Source organism: Eleginops maclovinus, chromosome 1 (genome assembly GCF_036324505.1).
Source record: "Eleginops maclovinus isolate JMC-PN-2008 ecotype Puerto Natales chromosome 1, JC_Emac_rtc_rv5, whole genome shotgun sequence".
In the NCBI taxonomy this organism is placed as follows: domain Eukaryota; kingdom Metazoa; phylum Chordata; class Actinopteri; order Perciformes; family Eleginopidae; genus Eleginops; species Eleginops maclovinus.
In genome coordinates this window covers 26788054-26806549 of record NC_086349.1, presented here as the reverse complement: position 1 = coordinate 26806549, position 18496 = coordinate 26788054, and the positions used below count along the sequence as shown (strand labels likewise).

The 18496-nt window shown below is 44.3% G+C and overlaps 1 protein-coding gene across 1 annotated transcript in view; it reads right to left on the bottom strand.

Annotated features, from left to right (window-relative positions):
- Positions 1-9439, bottom strand: part of plxna2 (plexin A2) — a 203666-nt gene extending 194227 nt beyond the window's left edge. The window contains 1 exon segment of the mRNA XM_063910249.1: positions 9306-9439. The gene's annotated coding sequence lies outside the window, so the exon portion shown is untranslated.
- Positions 9440-18496: the final 9057 nt, after the last annotated feature.

Below are 18496 nucleotides of genomic sequence, written 5' to 3'. Positions count from 1 at the left end.
TGAAGATGTGTCTTGACACATTTGTATTTTGATATTTGCATCGTTTCTGAAGCTGCAGCACGTTTCTCCTGATGGAAATGTTTCCTGCCGCTGCAGCCCCTATGCCGCTCTTGGCCAATGTACAAAAAGCAGGTGAATGTGAAAAACTGACAACATTTCCCAGCATCTGAGCCAGTCACATGCCAGTCGCCTCAGGCCTCCAAATATAAAGGAGAGAAGAGAATGAAAAGAGGAAGCAAAGGAAAGGGAGGAGATTACACAGCGCACCGCTAATCACCAGCTTGAAAGAGAATCTACTGTACTCCTCCGACGAGAAGGACTGGAGGCGCTTGTCTTCAGTAATATGTGCAGTTTGTTTGTGAGCAGAAACTCTCATTACGAGCGTGCAAAAGCAAATTGTATATATCCAAACAATATGCTCACGGAAATAATAAACCATGCCTTGTGCAACAACAACATGCAAATTCCCCTCACCTTTTCACCCCGTCAGGGAGAGCATGTTCTCTGTGAGGTGTGGGGGAGGGCTGCAGCAAACACCGTTCCTACAGCCTCACATGCATCGTGCAATGAGTGGAAGTTGTCCTGAGTGAGAGGAATGAGGCGTGTCTGGGAAAAACTCAGCAGTAATTTGGCTAATATCCCTGGAAATGCACTCTAACAGCATCAGCTCCTGTGTTGTAAATCCCTAACTGTTGCAGATTAGGACAAGAAAGGATGCTTTCAAGTACAAACCTGCCCGTTCCCCTCCTCCAGGCGGGTGTCTCAGTCATATTTAATCAACATGTTTCCCGGACATCAGGAGGATCTGTCACACTCTGAACAATCGTCTCCTTAAACCCTGTCTGAGCCACACCTGCAGGGATGTGTCTTTATGAGGCTTGTTTCACATCATGTCACTTATATGTTAATGATTTTCCTCTCTCTGTCACACGTGGGTTACATGAAGACACGGCCGTCAGGTTTAGACGTCTCATTGGCTCTGGCAGAGCAATGGATCTCAGAGTGTTTCCCTTTGATAGCGAGGAAGTAAAACAGCGTCTGACTTCCTCCCTGTGCCACGCATTCATCCTGATTCTGTTTCGGCTGGCAGGAACAAGAGTTACTACGGCGTGATTCACAATGGCCGATATCATTTGATAGCGTTCGGGGGGGGCGGGGACTTGTTGTTCCTCGCTCTCCCACACATTCCACACAGAACTGTAATCTTAAAGGTCGCGCCGAGGTCAACATCAACAACAGAAGCAATTACACTCATAAAGAGTTATTAACGCCCCGAGCGCAGAAACTTCCTCCCGTTTTTTAAAGCACCTTTCATCCCATTTTCTGCCTCATGTTTTCATGCATGAACATTACTGTTGTCCCACAGAGGGGGGGGGGGTTCATTTCCTTTGGCCTGAACACCATAAATCACCTCGGGCCAAAGTAAAGAGTCTGGAGTTCAGGAGTGGCGGCAGCAGCAGCTTTTAGACCCAGCTTTTTTCCAGCGTATATCCTTCCTCCTGCCCTCACAGCACTCAGGTTAAAGAAATATGGACGTAGCATGATTTTAAAAGACACTTCTGCAACCAGTTTTGTTTTGTTCGCTTCTTTAAATTCACCAGTGGGATGTTTACTGACGTATTTCATGTAGTCTAGTCTGATTATGTGCCATCTCTCTACTGCACAAACTATATTAGCACCTGGACATTGGATTCGCGTGAGATGATGTCCTCAGCAGTTTGATATCTGAGGACACATGGCTGCTACCACTTCAGTCGTCTCTGTATAAACTATTACATTTCCCCGTGCTGCATCCAACACAGCGCTGGACTTCCCCCTGCTGCGCTGGGGGCTCGGTGACATGTAGATACCTGCAGCTGGAGCTCTGCATTGTTACTATTCTGCAGTCAGCCGTGTGTTTGTCTGTGAGCAGAATCTCAACTCATCCGCAGCTCAGAGGAGAAGAGAGGGAAACACGGCCTTCAAAAGTCATTCCTGAGAGAGATAGCAAACACAAAACCGTGTCAGGAAAAAGTCCTCTCCATCTCTCTCTCACACACACACACACACACACACACACACACACACACACACACACACACACACACACACACACACACACACACACACACACACACACACACACACACACACACTTATGATAAACTTTCTCCAGACCAAAGTAAACTGGAGCTAAATTGATGATGAAAGACCTTGAAACTCCCGCAGCTTCATCACATTGAAAATGTCGCACTGTGTGACGTCTTATGCTAATAGAGCTAACAAAATAAAACTGAAGGAGTCCGCCTGCGTGAAGTAAGTTGACTATTCTGAAAGTCAATGGTTTTCTGAATGTGTTTTTGGTTGTTAGCCTGAAATAAGGTATGTGAAACAAGCTGAAGAGATTTAATGTTCTACCATATAAAATACATCAGTAAATACCCCTCTGGTAACCTTTTAGCTTAGCGGTGGTGACGTGAAGTCATGTGACCGTGCTGTAGTTCCTTTATAGCCCAACATTAGCCGCCTTTAGCTTAGCAATGGTGAGGTGAAGTCATGTGACCGTGCTGTAGTTCCTTTATAGCCCAACATTAGCCGCCTTTAGCTTAGCGGTGGTGCCGTGAAGTCATGTGACCGTGCTGTAGTTCCTTTATAGCCCAACATTAGCCGCCTTTAGCTTAGCGGTGGTGCCTTTATAGCCCAACATTAGCCTCCTTTAGCTTAGCGGTGGTGCCGTGAAGTCATGTGACGTGCTGTAGTTCCTTTATAGCCAGCATTAGCCGCCTTAGCTTAGCGGTGGTGACGTGAAGTCATGTGACCGTGCTGTAGTTCCTTATAGCCCAGCATTCGCCGCTTTGAACAATAATCCAAAATGACATGTGAAATCCCGTTGAACCAGGGCGATGCTGCCTTTAGGGTCCACTACAGTTTTTGTGTGTACAGTGCAGGGATGAAGCTGCCCTGATGGCACACGAGCAGACTACACAAGCACCCGTGTTCCTGCTGTAACCATGGCGACAGTGTAAGGTGGGGGGGGGGGGGGCATCCTCAACACCAGGGGGCAGTGTGGGCATTGGCTCCAAACATGTGCCAGGCAGGCAAACAAGTAATTAAAGTGAACACACACACACACACACACACACACACACACACACACACACACAGTCATCTGCTCCTGACAGCTGCCCCCTCCCTCTAACCCCCCCCCCCCCACCCCTCTCTCCCGCTCCTTTTTGTTGCTCACTTATTGTCCGCCCAACAGAAATCCTCCGGCTAATTGATTATTGATGGTTTCAGTCTAAACTGACTTATATTCAAAGGCAAGTGAATAGAGAGACGATGCATTCAGGGCCCTTCCTGAGAGGGAGTCAGGAGCATTTGAATGTAAAAGCGGTTATGCAGGGGCTGTCGAGAAAAGTCAATTCCAACGAAAAAGTATATTATGGGAAAAAATCAGAGAAAAAAGTCAATTCTGACAAAATTGTACATTTTTCAGAAAAAAGTCAAACATTCAAGGAAACGGTTTGTTCTGTAAAAAAAAGTAGTAGAGAAAAGTACATTGGGGAACTAATCCAAAATTCAAAGACTAAAGTTTATTCTGATTTCAAAAATACATTTTGAGAAAAACTGAAAATACTCAAAGAGAGGGAATTAGAAAAAAGTCAAAATTATGTGAAAAAAATCTAATCTGTGAAAAAGTCAGAAAACTGAAGAAAAGCATTTTGAAAAATCATTCAGAATTTAAAAAGTCCATTTGGGGGAAAAAAGTGTTCGGATGCACACTGAGGATTGTACTCGTTTTGACCGGATGTATTCAGGCACTAATGTTAGCTATGTTTTGGACGGACTGAATAAAAACAATACATGTCATCACTGCAGAGAGACACACTTCAGTTCATTCTCTCCTGACACATCTGCAAGACAGGGGGGCAAATTAAAGGTAACTGTTCTCCCTCACATAGAACAGCCTCAGAGCCGACAGACACAGCGTCACGGCTCGCTGGCTGACAGGCTGACTTGCAGCCGGTGTGAAGATCAGCCACAAACAAACAGGCCGACTTGTTATTCTGCGGGTTCCCCTGCCAGCAGCGCCGGCCTTATCGCTGCCATCGCATCATTTTGTTACACATGGTAACATATAGGGAGGGTAGTGACAGCCGGGATCTGATAGGGAGGGAGAGCGGGGGAATGTGGAGCTGAATGCCTATGAAGGGGAGAGGGGGGGAGTGGGGTGGGTGGTGGTGGCGTCAGGATGGGGAGAAATGGGTTACAAAGTCAGACTGAAGCTTTCCTTTGTGCACCGGTCAATCATCCAATTAAATCAAGCAGTAAAATCTGATGTACGTTAGAGGGTCCTCAGCATGTCTCTCATTTATTCCCTCACTGTTACTTCAGACGTTAATCCCAGCCCCCGCGCAGACCGAGGCTCTAAAGGAAGGCAGATCCCGTCCCGTGGAAATGTGTCATGAAGGCACTTCCATTAACATCTCAATAAAGGCTTCCCGGGCCCCGGAGTGCCGCTCACACAGGGGCCCGGAGCCGCTCTATACGAGGCGAGCGGTGCCAGCGCTGTGGCATTGTGAGCGCGTCCCGAAGGAGAGGGCTAAACCCGCAAACATGCTCCACTAAATTCCTTTATTCCCCTCGGCCTACACTTTCATTTACTGTCCATTTCTCCATCTGCTGGATTCAGCCGTCCCACAAAAGGCTTTGTCTCAGAGCGCTGGCAGCCGGCGGGACGGCCGGGCGAGACACTGAGCTAACTCACCAACACTCAGAGAGAGAGCGAGCAAACAAGATAGAGAGGTTATTAAAGAGGCCCTATTATTCTTTTTGTGGCGCTCCCTTCCCTGTAGTGTGTTCTTTAGGTTTGTGTGCATGTAAATGGTCTGCAAAGGCTGAAATCCCTCCATTGGACTCCTTTGTTCACTTCCAGAACGTGGTGACATCACTCTGGAACACTCACGCTCCTATGTGATATAGGCTAAGGGGCGGGACATTTTTAAGCTGTTGACCAATCACAACAGAGCCGGCCAGCTAACCAATCAGAGCAGACTGAGCTCTGGTTTCAGACAGAGGGTGAAAAGAGGAGCTGCAGCACAGGCAGTATGAGAGACATAAAGAGCTTTTTGAACATTACAGCATGGAGACATGTCCCAGGAGAGGCAGAAATACAAATATACACCTGAACTTGGAAGAATATGTCCTCTTTAAACTCCTCTTCACTTCGGTCTTTAACCCCATGATGTTTTTTTACTGATGTTAAGGAGACGGGGTAAGGAAAGGACAGACGAGCCCTAGCCAGAGGAAAGCAGTCCTCTCTCTGCGTGTCGTGAAAAATGAAATGCAAAAGTGGCATTGATTTCTGCTCTCTGTGTTGCTCATAGCGGGCAAGCTGCTACTTAACAATGTAGTGGCCTGTAGTCATCAATTTAAAACGGTTGCAACGATTCAATAAGTCACTGAAGGCAACACGCACTGCTACTCAAGATGATGAAAAGAGCCGGGGCATTAACGTGGTGCTCCCAACATCTGCTGCAGAGCGGGGATCCTCAGGGTCAGACACAGGACATCATCCAGGGGAGGTCTTTCTAAGAGGATGAGCAACTCTACAGTTTACTGTTGAGCAGATGTATCAGGTTAGTGAGGACTTTCTGGACTGACTGAACGAAGAAGAGGTCTAACAAACAAAGTCAAATCTCATGAAGCTCAAAACACAACTGAAACCAGGGGACAGTAAAAAGTGACGCACTCTTCAGGGTTTAGTCCATGTAAGAGATCCATGTTATGGAGAGTCTGAAAATCTATTTGTGGAAGCTCTCCAACACTGCATCCCAATTTCAGCCCGATATCTGAGGAGCAGAACCAGGAACAGAATCAGGATCAGGATCAGGATCAGGATCAGGATCAGGATCAGGATCAGGATCAGGGTAAGGATCAGGATCAGGGTCCCTGCAGAGAGACTCCTCAGTTCATTCACTGCTTTTGATACTGAGGTAATCCAACGGTGAAGTAATCAGGTTTTAAAGAAGAGAGCTGCCTCTACAGCAGCATGGATGACCGGGGGTTAGGAGTAGGAGGAAGAGGAGGAGGAGGAGGAGGAGGAGGAGACAGGTAGAGGAGCTGGTGTCACCCAGAGAGGGGGAGAGGAAGCAGAGAGAGTTCTTCCTCTCAGACTGCATGTTCTCCCTGGCTGCTCTCCACTTGATCAATGTCACCACCAATCCACGTCCCCACACACACACACACACACAGGGCCGAGCGGAGTGTGTGTGGGTCAGTGCAATGGAATCAGTGTTGTGACAGCTGGACAGTTGAGAGGTTCAGATAAACAGCCTACAGTGGTGGGGGGGTGTGGGGTGTGTGGGGGTGGACACACACACGAAAACTCACAAAAGCACCATTATCTGTTTGCATGCAGGCAAAAGACAGTTGGGATGGGGGGGTTGCCTCAAGGAGAATAGATGGTGATGGGGATGGGGGGGTTAGGAATACACAGCCGCTGAGCGCATTCGCAGCGCTCACTCGTTAAGAAATAGGTCAAGGATTCTGCCGGCATGCGCAACGACTTGTCAAAATCTCTCAAGATAAACTGTGGTGAGGCTGGGGGGGGGGGGGGGGGGGGGGGGGGCTGCTGGTGACGCAGCACACAGTAAAGGCAGCAGCACATCATGCAGTTCAAACATCAGTGTGTTGTGGAGCGCTATCATCAGCAGGTTATCCAGGGAGGCACCTGAGTGGCGTTTGACCCCCTCCTCTTAGAATACGTCATATTTTGGATGCTCTATCTTTTATTTGTACTATGGTTTTTAATCTGTAGACTGTCCGTCCTGGGAGAGGGGCGCCTCCTCCGTCTCTGCCCGAGGTGTCTGACATTTTTAGTTAACAATAAAATAATAAAACTGAATAAAAATAAGAATGCATTTGAATAAATCTGAGAGTAAAATAAGAAAGAAATACATTAAAAGTGGAATTCAAATAAGAATAAAATATCAATTAAATTAAGAATAGAAAAACAGCAATAATCAAATAAAAAATAGAATAAAACTAAAAATAATAATACAAAAATATAAGAGTAAAATAAGACATAAGAAAAAAAAATCATAAAAATTAGAAGAAAAAATTATCAAAAATACAAAAATAAATTAAATAAAAATACAGAAAAACAATTCAAATAAGAATGAAACAAAAATACATAATACAATAAATAAATGATAATATTTAAGCATTATCTTATCTATCATTTGGATTGCCTGCGTTATGAAAGTATTCTCTTTTTAAGCTCTACGTCCTGGGAAAAGGATCCTTTCTCTGTCTCTCTCCCCGAGGTTTCTAGCATTCATCCCCGTGAACTGTGGGGCTTCTTTGACAGTTTTCCCAGTGAGGGTCTCAGGACAGAAGGTGTCGCACACTGAAGCCCCCGGAGACACATGTGTAATCTGTGATACAGGTCGACAGAGGAAGCTGTGGGTCTATTTCACAGAAACGCCTGGTGATCAGAGGACCAGTTCCTCCTGAGGAGTCGAAGGAAAAACCGCTTTCCTAAAGCCTCACTGAAGCATTCGGAGAGGAAATCAGCACTCACTCTCCTTCTGAAACAAACCTCTCCAACATGAGAGGCTGTAAAACCAATCAGAAATCAGAGAAGTGAGGCATCAACTGTTCCCCCCCCCCCCCCCCCGTCAACCTCATTGATCGGATGTGTGTAGCTCCAAAGGCTGTTTGTTGGACGGCGTGCCTTCAAAGGCATCACATGAACAAGAGTCATTGAGCAGAATTTGACCATCTTTGCTCATATCCATTATTTAGAAAAAAGGGGCTGAGATTCGCCGCTTTCAGAAGGAATTAAGACCCCCATCTTCAGAGGAACCAGTTAGCACCGTTAGACTTGGGATGTTTGACATTGTCCTGCAGAGCGGTGGCTCACACACTCTCACACACACTCTCTCAGCAAATGTGTTTCTTGGAGTTAATTAGCTGCATGTAATCAGCATGTGATAATCAAAGCAGGGCTGAGAGCCCCCCCCCCTCGCCGCTGGCTGCTGAGGGGTCAAACGGCTGTTTCTGCTGTGAGATGGATATTAAAATAATGATGTGCGCGGGTCACGCTCCACATGCACACACACCGTGATCTCACCAAGAGGGAACGGGATTTGATTGCACGAGCAGAGCGTTTAATATGCTTCCCGTCAGCCGTGGCAGATGCGACTTATTTTCATGCAAATGCGAGGCAATCTTCTACTTAAGACAACATTTATTTTCTTTAGAGTCATTGTCGCGGGGGCGCTGTCACAGAGCGAAGATTTGTAGGTGCATCTGCTGACTGGATCCCAAAGTGATGCCAGTTGGTGACGATAAATCAGAACGCTGGAGGGTTATTGTTGCAGTTTGGGGGTTTTGATTTCAGCACTTGAGAAGCAACAGACCCAGCAGGAGATGTTTGCACGATGGGAACGAGATGGGTGACCTTGTGGGAACCAATTCACATCTCATATGTGTTTAAAAGTGACATTTAACCGTCTGATAATCATTGAGTGCACATTTAGGGCTCACTTGTTGCAGTGACACAGGTCAGTCAGCAGTCAGATTATTGCATGTATTAACACAACTCCTGAGGACACTGTGGAGGTATATCTGCCTCATTTAGAGCTCACAATCAAGGTCAACCAATCAGATTCAGTGATGATAACAAGCATTACGATTAAAATAAATACTATAAGTGAGAAAGCAGCAGCAGCAGGAGGATGCTCTCTGCAGAACCAGAACCATCGGGAGGCAGCAGCCTCACAATGCATGAGGATAACACAGCGTTAACGGCAGGAAAGGCTCCGGAGCAACACCTGAGCTGCAGGTGAAATCACACACACACACACACACACACACACACACACACACACACACACACACACACACACACACACACACACACACACACACACACACACACACACACACACACACACACACACACACACACACACACACACACACACACAACGAGGTGGATGCATCTCATGGTCACACACCATCAGTGAGCTGTGGCACAATGAAAAACTGAGCCCGCAGCAGAACATGAGAAATGTCTCCGCAGCATCGGGACCTGAACACACCACCGAGGCTGGTTCCAACACACATTCACACACACACTGAGGCTGGTTCCAACACATATTCACACACACTGAGGCTGGTTCCAACACACATTCACACACACACTGAGGCTGGTTCCAACACACATTCACACACACACTGAGGCTGGTTGTATCACACATTCACACACACTGAGGCTGGTTGTATCACACACACTGAGGCAGCAGAATGGCACTCACCTCCTCACAGGATCCCGGTTATCCCGCTGCTGCTGCGCTCACATCCACAGTAAGGAAAAAAAATTAAAAATGTTCCCAAAACGTGCAGAAAAAGCGCTTCAGGTTTCAGTAATTCTTCCGATTCCCTTAAACCGTGCGCGTCCGGAGCCCGTGCGTCATTCATTCAGCTTCCTCGCGGAGAGGAATCGTGCATGCGGTGCGTAAACTTCACCCTCACCATCACGGTCCGATCCGGAGCGTGGTTTCAGCTGTAGCCTGTCCGGGGATCAGCGCTTCCTGCGGGGCTGTGCCGGACTGACGCGGGCTGCCGGCTCCATCAGTGTACAGTAGAGGAGTGTGTGTGCACGGGAGGGGTGTGTGGTGTGTGTGTGTGTGTGCTGCCGCTGGCAGTCTGCGCGTCTAAAGCCAGCCCCCTCACACTCCGGATCATTATGCTGTTAACTGTTTCCGCCCAGAGAGAAACATCACAGTCAGTTCCGCACAGACCTTCACAAGCACAGCAGAACATGTAGGAATACAGCAAGTTTTACACAAAAGTTAGAGCTTTATAAATACTGCATCCTATCCAAATCCACCCGAAAATAACGTTAAAATGTCCCAATTTCAGACAAATAAAGTATATGTTATCAAATGTAATCTTTAAATCAAGATAAAACAAAATACAAGCTTTTGATTCTGAAATAATGAGAATAATTTACAGTTAGGAGGAAAATTAATGCAGAAATATGATAATTTTCTATCATTTTTCGGGGATATTTTTATGAAAATGAACTACATTTATTGCAAAACGATACCTCACATGACATCTGACTATCTAAATGTGCACATTTGAGTGAAATACAAAGGTTTTACCTTCAGTGTGTGTGCGGCTCCGAGCTCTGTTACTGTAGGAACACTGCCATCTATAGGCCGCTCTGTGCAACTGCTCACACTTTATCCTCTTCATTTCTTTAGTTTCTGCTTCTTTCTATCAGTTTTTTAAACACAGCTTTTTTATTTGAGCTCTCTTCTTCTCTCTGGCTCTAAGATGGAATTATTTTTTATGTAGTGCCGCTCCAGAGGAAGACATACTTTGGAGGAATTGAGAATCAGGTTCACTTCCATTTCAAGGACATAAGAGATGTTCTATTTATGTTCATTTATTTTGTCTAGACAACTGAAAGGGAGTTATACTTGAGGAACGGAACTTCATCGTACAATATTTAATCTGAAATATGATTTTTGTTATGACCAAGGATTTGTGATTTTGACCAGAAATGTTTCTCTCCACTCAAACTGTATTTCTGACGTCTGACGGTTGAGTTTTTTCACGACACAAAATAAAGAAATGAATCAAAATCATGTAACACCATCCCCATATGAACTGAGTGTTTAGGGAATTTACATCTGCTGTGAAATGTATAAAGAACTGAGCTGCAGACACCATTCATTTCTATTAAAGGGGCCCTATTCTGCTCATGTTCAGGTGTATGTCAGTATGTAGTGTACTGTTCACCCTCTGTCTGAAACCAGAGTCCAGTCTGCTCTGACTGGTTAGCTGGCCGGCTCTGTTGCGATTGCTCAACCTGCTTAGAGATGTCCCGCCCCTTGGCCTATCACGTACAACACAGGGATTTTAGCCTTTGCAGACCATTTACATGCACTAAAACCTATAAAACACACTGCATAAGGAGGGAGAACCACAACAAGCAGAACAGGACCTCTTTAAAAGCATCATTATACATCGTTGATCTCAATCCTGAGTGCCAAGTGTTGACTTTTTTCTGTTTGACTAAGAAACTTTATACAAAATGCACTCGGTGAATTTCCTCTCCCGTCTATAGGTCGGGCAGTGACATTGAAACAGTTGCACCAGCCTCTCCTCTTCCTGACAAAAAGTAGGCTATCCACGTCCTCTGAAGCATCAATAATACAGTGTGTGTGTGTGTGTGTGTGTGTGTGTGTGTGTGTGTTGGGGGGGGGGTCAGTGTGCATCAGAAGTATTGCTAAACTGCCAGGAGGAAGAAGATGTGGAGCAACCAGTGTAAGTACACTAAAAGCACAGCGCCCACTTAAAGACAGGGTCAATAGCTGGAGGGCGTCCATATTGGAATTCCTGCGCTCTGCCTCTCAAATGGATCTCAGTCACTCTCGGCGGGGGGGCGGGTAATCAAATACAGGACTTCTTCAATCCATTACTCAGCGGCCCGTTTGGAGCGGCCCGGCGTGGAACAAGCTGTGATTTGTTTGATTGGAACATAACTCAATTCATATCGAAGGAACAGTGGAGCAGCTTTTTGAGAAACCAGACGTGGAATCAACCCGTCGAGAGAGAGAGCTGGAGCTGGGTATCACTTATCAATCAACCAATCAGTCAAATACTAATATACAGGCCAATGTAAAATATTACACATCAGTCTGTGGGGGCTTCAGTGTGTACACCCTCTGTCCTTGCACCCTTGCAGCGTACAAGGAAACACTTCCAAGAACATGTGTTAGAAACAGACATGCAATAGATGTCATGTTAAAATATTTAAAACAAAGACTGTCCAAATGTTTGTGTATAATGTGTTTAATTTCAATAATTTATTTGTTATATTATTTATTTTTATTTCAAGCTAATTATTTTCACATTTCATTTTTATTTTACTTTATTTTAATTTGTTTTTCTAATTTATTGTATTTTTTAAATAAATGTTTTTGTTTTTTCTTAATTTAATTATTATTTCTCTTTTTTGTATTATTTTAATTCACTGTGCTTTTATTTCATTCCTGTCTTTATTCTTATTTTATTTTTGGTTTATTCAGTCGTGTGTTGGTATTAAGTGTTTGTATTAATCACAAAGCCACGTGTGACTCTTTGTAGTATCTGGAAAGGGGGGTTAGTATGGTTTTTCTGTAGTTTATCCTTTCTGTTTTCAGGTTTTTGAAGCACTTTGCGTATGAAAAGTGCTAAACATCGTCTGATTTGATTTGAAATATCATGCATCATGCAGAACACCCTGGAACACCTTCATGTGACGCAGCAGTTTCCTATTGGTGTGCTCATAACCCCCCACTGTTCACAGACCTCAATTAAAACTCAGGTTGCAGGATCTCAGAGGTGTAACAGCCACCTGTCCAACCCCCCATCTGCAATCGAAGCACCCGTCAGTGGTGATCAGTGTGTCAGGCAACTTCAGATCAGTGTGGATCTGATACGCTGCACAGAGGCTGTTCTGCAGGAAGAGACGAACGGACAGAGGTGGAACCAGATTATTTACTTTCAGAGGCCTTATATTCTGCTTTCTGGAGGGCGGGGGGGGTTCCCTCTCTTGGGGTGTGTTCTATAGGTTTCTGTGCACGCAAAGGTCCTGATGCACGCCTGGAAGTCCCTTTCGTTCCCAAGTGAACGACACATGCATGTGTGACGTCTAATTTGTGGCAGAGCACGAAGCTTATTATTTGCAGGATGAGTTCAGGGAGCAAATCAAACAGTGGTCCGGTGGAAGGCTGAACATGACCACTGTTCAGCCTTCATGACCCCCCCCACCCCCCCCACTCCCTGCAGGCTGCCGCTGACCGTTAACTGATCAAAGCTTTCGCACGCACATACTCATACCGAGCTGGAAGCTTTCAAAGGGGCCTCCAGTGATGCCTCTAATTCATCCCCCTGCAGCCAAGTTTGGAGAGATCACGAGGGAACCTGTCCACTCCGCTGAGCCTCCATCTCTATCTGAGAGGAAACACACACACACACACACACACACACACACACACACACACACACACACACACACACACACACACACACACACACACACACACACACACACACACACACACACACACACACACACACACACACACACACACACACACACACACACACACACACACACACACACACACCCTCTGAGGGAGAAGATGGATGGATCACTTATTTTGTCTTAAACACTAAAGCGAACAGCGGAAGAAGACAGACAGGAAGTAAACACTAAAGGGAACAGCAGAGGAACACAGACAGGAAGTAAACACAAAGGGAACAGCAGAAGAAGACAGACAGGAAGTAAAGACTAAAGGGAACAGCGGAAGAAAACAGACAGGAAATAAACACTAAAGGGAACAGCAGGAGAAGACAGACAGGAAGTAAACACTAAAGGGAACAGCAGAAGAAGACAGACAGGAAGTAAACACTAAAGGGAACAGCAGAATAAGACAGACAGGAAGTAAACACTAAAGGGAACAGCAGAAGAAGACAGACAGGAAGTAAACACTAAAGGGAACAGCAGAAGAACACAGACAGGAAGTAAACACTAAAGGGAACAGCAGGAGAACACAGACAGGAAGTAAACACTAAAGGGAACAGCAGGAGAACACAGACAGGAAGTAAACACTAAAGGGAACAGCAGAGGAACACAGACAGGAAGTAAACACTACAGGGAACAGCAGAGGAACACAGACAGGAAGTAAACACTAAAGGGAACAGCAGAATAAGACAGACAGGAAGTAAACACTAAAGGGAACAGCAGAAGAAGACAGACAGGAAGTAAACACTAAAGGGAACAGCAGAAGAACACAGACAGGAAGTAAACACTAAAGGGAACAGCAGGAGAACACAGACAGGAAGTAAACACTAAAGGGAACAGCAGGAGAAGACAGACAGGACGTAAACACTAAATGGAACAGCAGGAGAAGACAGACAGGAAGTAAACACTACAGGGAACAGCAGAGGAACACAGACAGGAAGTAAACACTAAAGGGAACAGCAGGAGAAGACAGAAAGACTGGTTAATGGCCTTGGATACAGAAACCCTCCATCAGTGTTTTTTTTGTGTTAAACTGAGTGTCAGGCGGACGGAGGCACTCCTCCCTCAGCGTGATCTGTTTTCCCTGAAGTGATATTGAACACCATGATCCTGATCTGTGGCACGAGCGCTCATCAGGATCCGTCAATGGGAAAAACACAATTAAAAACAGCAATTAATTTCCACAGAGATGCGATCACAGGGGACAGGGTAATTGCCAGCTGCTCCGACGTGTTTGCTGAGTGAGGCTTTGTATTAAATTGTTAATAAAAAAATGTAAAATTATTATTATTTTGTCCATGCTGCGAGGCATTAGATGTGCTGTTATCTCACATCACACTCAGATGTCATCAGTATGGAAACACCTCAGAAATAGCAGCAGAGAGAGACCGTGCAGATGGTCCACCTCTCAACACATCAGCGGGCTGTCAGAGCAGATGAGTAATGATGATATAAAAAAACAATTAAGGACTTTGTGCCCACAGCAGCCATTCCCACTGCTGCGATACTGCAAGGTGAGCATTATCCAAACCCAGAAGAAAACAGAAAGGCTTTTGTTTCATATTTCAAGAGCCATCACATTTTTCATTTGTCTTTTAACAGAAGCCCTATTATGTTTTTGGGGATTTCCATTAGCCCTGCGCTGCCTGAAATGCCTCCATTGGACTCAGTTGTTTACTTCTGGAACACAGTGACATCACTATGGAACACTCGCGCTCCGACACATTGTATATTAGACATTCTAAAGGGGCGGGACATCTCTAAGCGGTAGACCACAACATCACAACAAAGTGGACCAACGTATTTTCTTTTCTGTGGTCTTATTTAATATAAACCTTCTTTGTACAAACCCCAAATATCCATCCCTAAAACCCCCCCCCCCACCCTTCTTTTTAAACATTTTGTATTATTACAAAACATATTTTAATTAATTTGTTTTTAATATTTTATTTGTTTTCTTTCGCTCTCATATTTATATTCTAATACTCCCCCTTATTAAATATTTTAATAATATAAATAAAATATAAATAAATATCTAAATGTATTTTTTAAACCATTTTTATTATTACTTTTTAAATTATTTTGACTGTAAATATTTTGTAATTCATTGTTAAAAAACTAAACAGCTCAATGTGACTAAATTCTGTGGGTATTATCCACAACAGGGATGTATTACATGTCTGATATAGGTAATATGTAATGTAAAAGCACTAAAATAAATCCAATTAATTATTAGTATTGTTATTGCTACATGCTTATGGATGGGGGGTGGGAAGGAAATAAGTGAGGACAATTGAGGAATGAGTTCCTCTTCCGATGTGCAGCACCTCCATTAGATAGGAGTTTTAATAAGATGCTTATCAGCAAACTGCCGACTTTATTTCCCAGCAGCGGCTCGCGGTGCCGCGCTCTTGATAAAGCATTTTGTTTTAATTAGACACATCTCCACACACTCCTCCGGGGACGACCTCTCGTTCTGCTGGAGAGGTTCTGCTCAGCGAGTCTCAATCATCGCTCCTCCTCACGGGCCGGCACCAAATCAAAGAGTCACTATTAAGCAGAACCAAGGTGTTTAACGCCGTATCTCCCACACATTCTGCACTCCTGGTACAATTGGAAATGAGACGTGGTGGAAAAATATGATGCCGTGTTTTGCATACTAACAAGGGACCTTGGATGTCTCCATCCTTCACGGTTAGGGAGGGAAGATGCTCAACAATGAGGAACACATTTCCTGAGTGTGACAGGAGAATAGTCTTTATCTGAGGGTCTGTAGAGGGGGGGGGGGAATCCTGACAACTGTTGGGGAGGATTACTGCTCTACCTTCACTGACTTCTTTTATTTTGAGTTTATTATATCAGTTTGAGCAGACATCTTTCCAAAGATATTTACACTTTCGACGTCTGTATTTTTCTATTCATTTAGCCGAATATTTGATATGAAAAAATGTAAAAAAGAGAAAAAAATACAAATATTGTAACTATTAAAAAATATTGTGTGTGTGTGTGTGTGTGTGTGTGTGTGTGTGTGTGTGTGTGTGTGTGTGTGTGTGTGTGTGTGTGTGTGTGTGTGTGTAAAATTAATAAATAAGAAAATAAAATCATTTAAAAAATAAATGATTTTATTATTTTTTAAAAAAGGAAGTTTTGGAAAATATTTGAAGTTATTACAAATCAATAAATAAAATAATCAAAAATGAATTTATAGCAAATCGTAATATTAATATATATTTAGAAAGAGGATTGGGGGTTTATCCATCCATCCATCAAGGTATATTTATAAAGCCCAATATCACAAATTTTACATTTGTCTCAGGGGTCTTTACAGTTTGTACAGAATACGACCCCCTCCGTCCTTGGACCCCCACTTCGGACAAGGAAACACCGCAACAGAGGAGGATCCCTCCCCCAGGGCGGACAGACGTGCAATACATGTTAAATTAAAGAGATAATGCATGTACAACGTATGAAGTTCAGATGCTTTAAGATGATGGGTCTATGAAGAAGAAGACGATGGATCCAGGTGGACATCAAGAATCCTGAGGCAGCCATCAGAGAAGTCGGACTATAAATGTGGGGTTGAGACATTTGTCCACGAGGTTTACGTTCTGCAGAACTGAGAAATGATTTCAGAGCTTATGAGAGGACAACATATTCAGTCAGCATGTGCTACTCCCTGCCATGCATTGATATAAAAACGTGTACCAGATGAGTGTGGGTGAGGGAAGAGACGCTGCCAGATATATATATACGGACTAAACTCAGTCGGACTGCAGCCAATCTGACATTTGCTTCTGGACGGCAGACAGGAATCGTGACAGAAAGAGTTCACGCTCCCCTCGTGTGTCACCTCGTCTCATTTGGTTAGAGAGGAGGAAGAAAGATAGAGGACAAAGCAATTATATCCACCATTACATGCCATCACGCTTGATCTCTTGGGTGTGGGGGGGGGAGGGAGGCAGCGGGGGAGACTGATGAGGGCTCAGCTCAGGGATTTAGGTGCTCTGCTGCCTGTCTGTCCATGAGGAGGCACAGCATCGCAGTGATACCTTAATCCAGCCCGGCCTTTCACACGGGCCCGGCAGATATGAAATGTAAATGTGGGGATTGGACGTGTCAACGGGGAAATGCCAACATCACAATCTGACATCGTCATTAAGTCCTTTATTCTTCCTCCTGGAGCCACAGGCAGGGAAACTACAAGACACCAGGAAAATGTGAGGGGGATGAATCCAGAAAGTGTTGCACGCACAAATCTGTGTGACCTTATTCCAAGAGACATTTATCTGAAGACTTTTTAAGACTATCACATACCATTCAAGACGCCTTTATCTGTTCCCCCCCTCTTTTAACCTTCCACCCGTCAAAATAAAAGCCCCATAAATTAACTCTATCAATACAAGACACAAAGAACAAGGCATATTTATTCAAAAAAAAAAAACCCAGAAAGATTCTATCCCAACAGAAAGTTGAGGGATATATTTCCTAAAGTCCCACAGAATGGAATACTTACATTTACAAACCAAAAGCCCCATAGAGTAACTGTATCTCAACAGGACTCTCAGCAAAAAGCCTCTTTTTTTTCAAAATAAAAGCCCAGGAAGTAAATGTATAATAACCTGACGCTGAGGAAAAGGCCAGTTTTTCCAAATAAAAGTCCCCTGTAAAAGTATCTGTTCCCTTACAGGGAGTTTAGGATTAGTGATTTAAAGCCCCAGGTAGTAGCCATCCTACAGGAAGCTCAGGATGAGGCTTCTTTTCAAAATAAAAGTCCAAGAAAGTATATGTATCTCAAGAGGAAGTTTAGGAGTAGGATTCTTTTATTAGACAACAACTGAATGCTTACAGAAGGCTATGGGTGAGGCCTGTTTTTCAAAATAAAAGCCCAGAATATACCTGAATCCTTACAGAAACCTCAGGATGAGGCTTCTTTTCAAAATAAAAGCCCCAGAAAGCAACAAATACAGCAACTGCCATCAATATCTACTAAGCATGGTAATATTAGCTCCACAATACACAGCAAAATGTCCCTTATGCAGAATCAGAAAACAAACACATGTCATGTCAAAGCCTGCACACATGCTCTAGAGTCCACACACACTCACACACAGATGCAATTTAAAGCATGCTTCCACAGTGTGAGTGTCTCTGTTTCAGAGTGCTTCAGCTCTGACTTCCTGTTAGCAGAGCAGCATCTGGTTACTCACAGCAGCTCCTTCAATCATTCCTCGCTTCACCAAAAGATTCAAATTCAAATTCGATGAATTCAAAGTTTCATTTATTAAATCATGAATTATTCACCGGCGACCACCAAATGTATCCTGTAGGAGTTCTGGGCTATCATTATCTATAAAAATGATATTAAAAATGTAGGTTTTGCCCGAGGACTGCCTTTAAAATTCACCATTAGTTCTCCTGAAGACA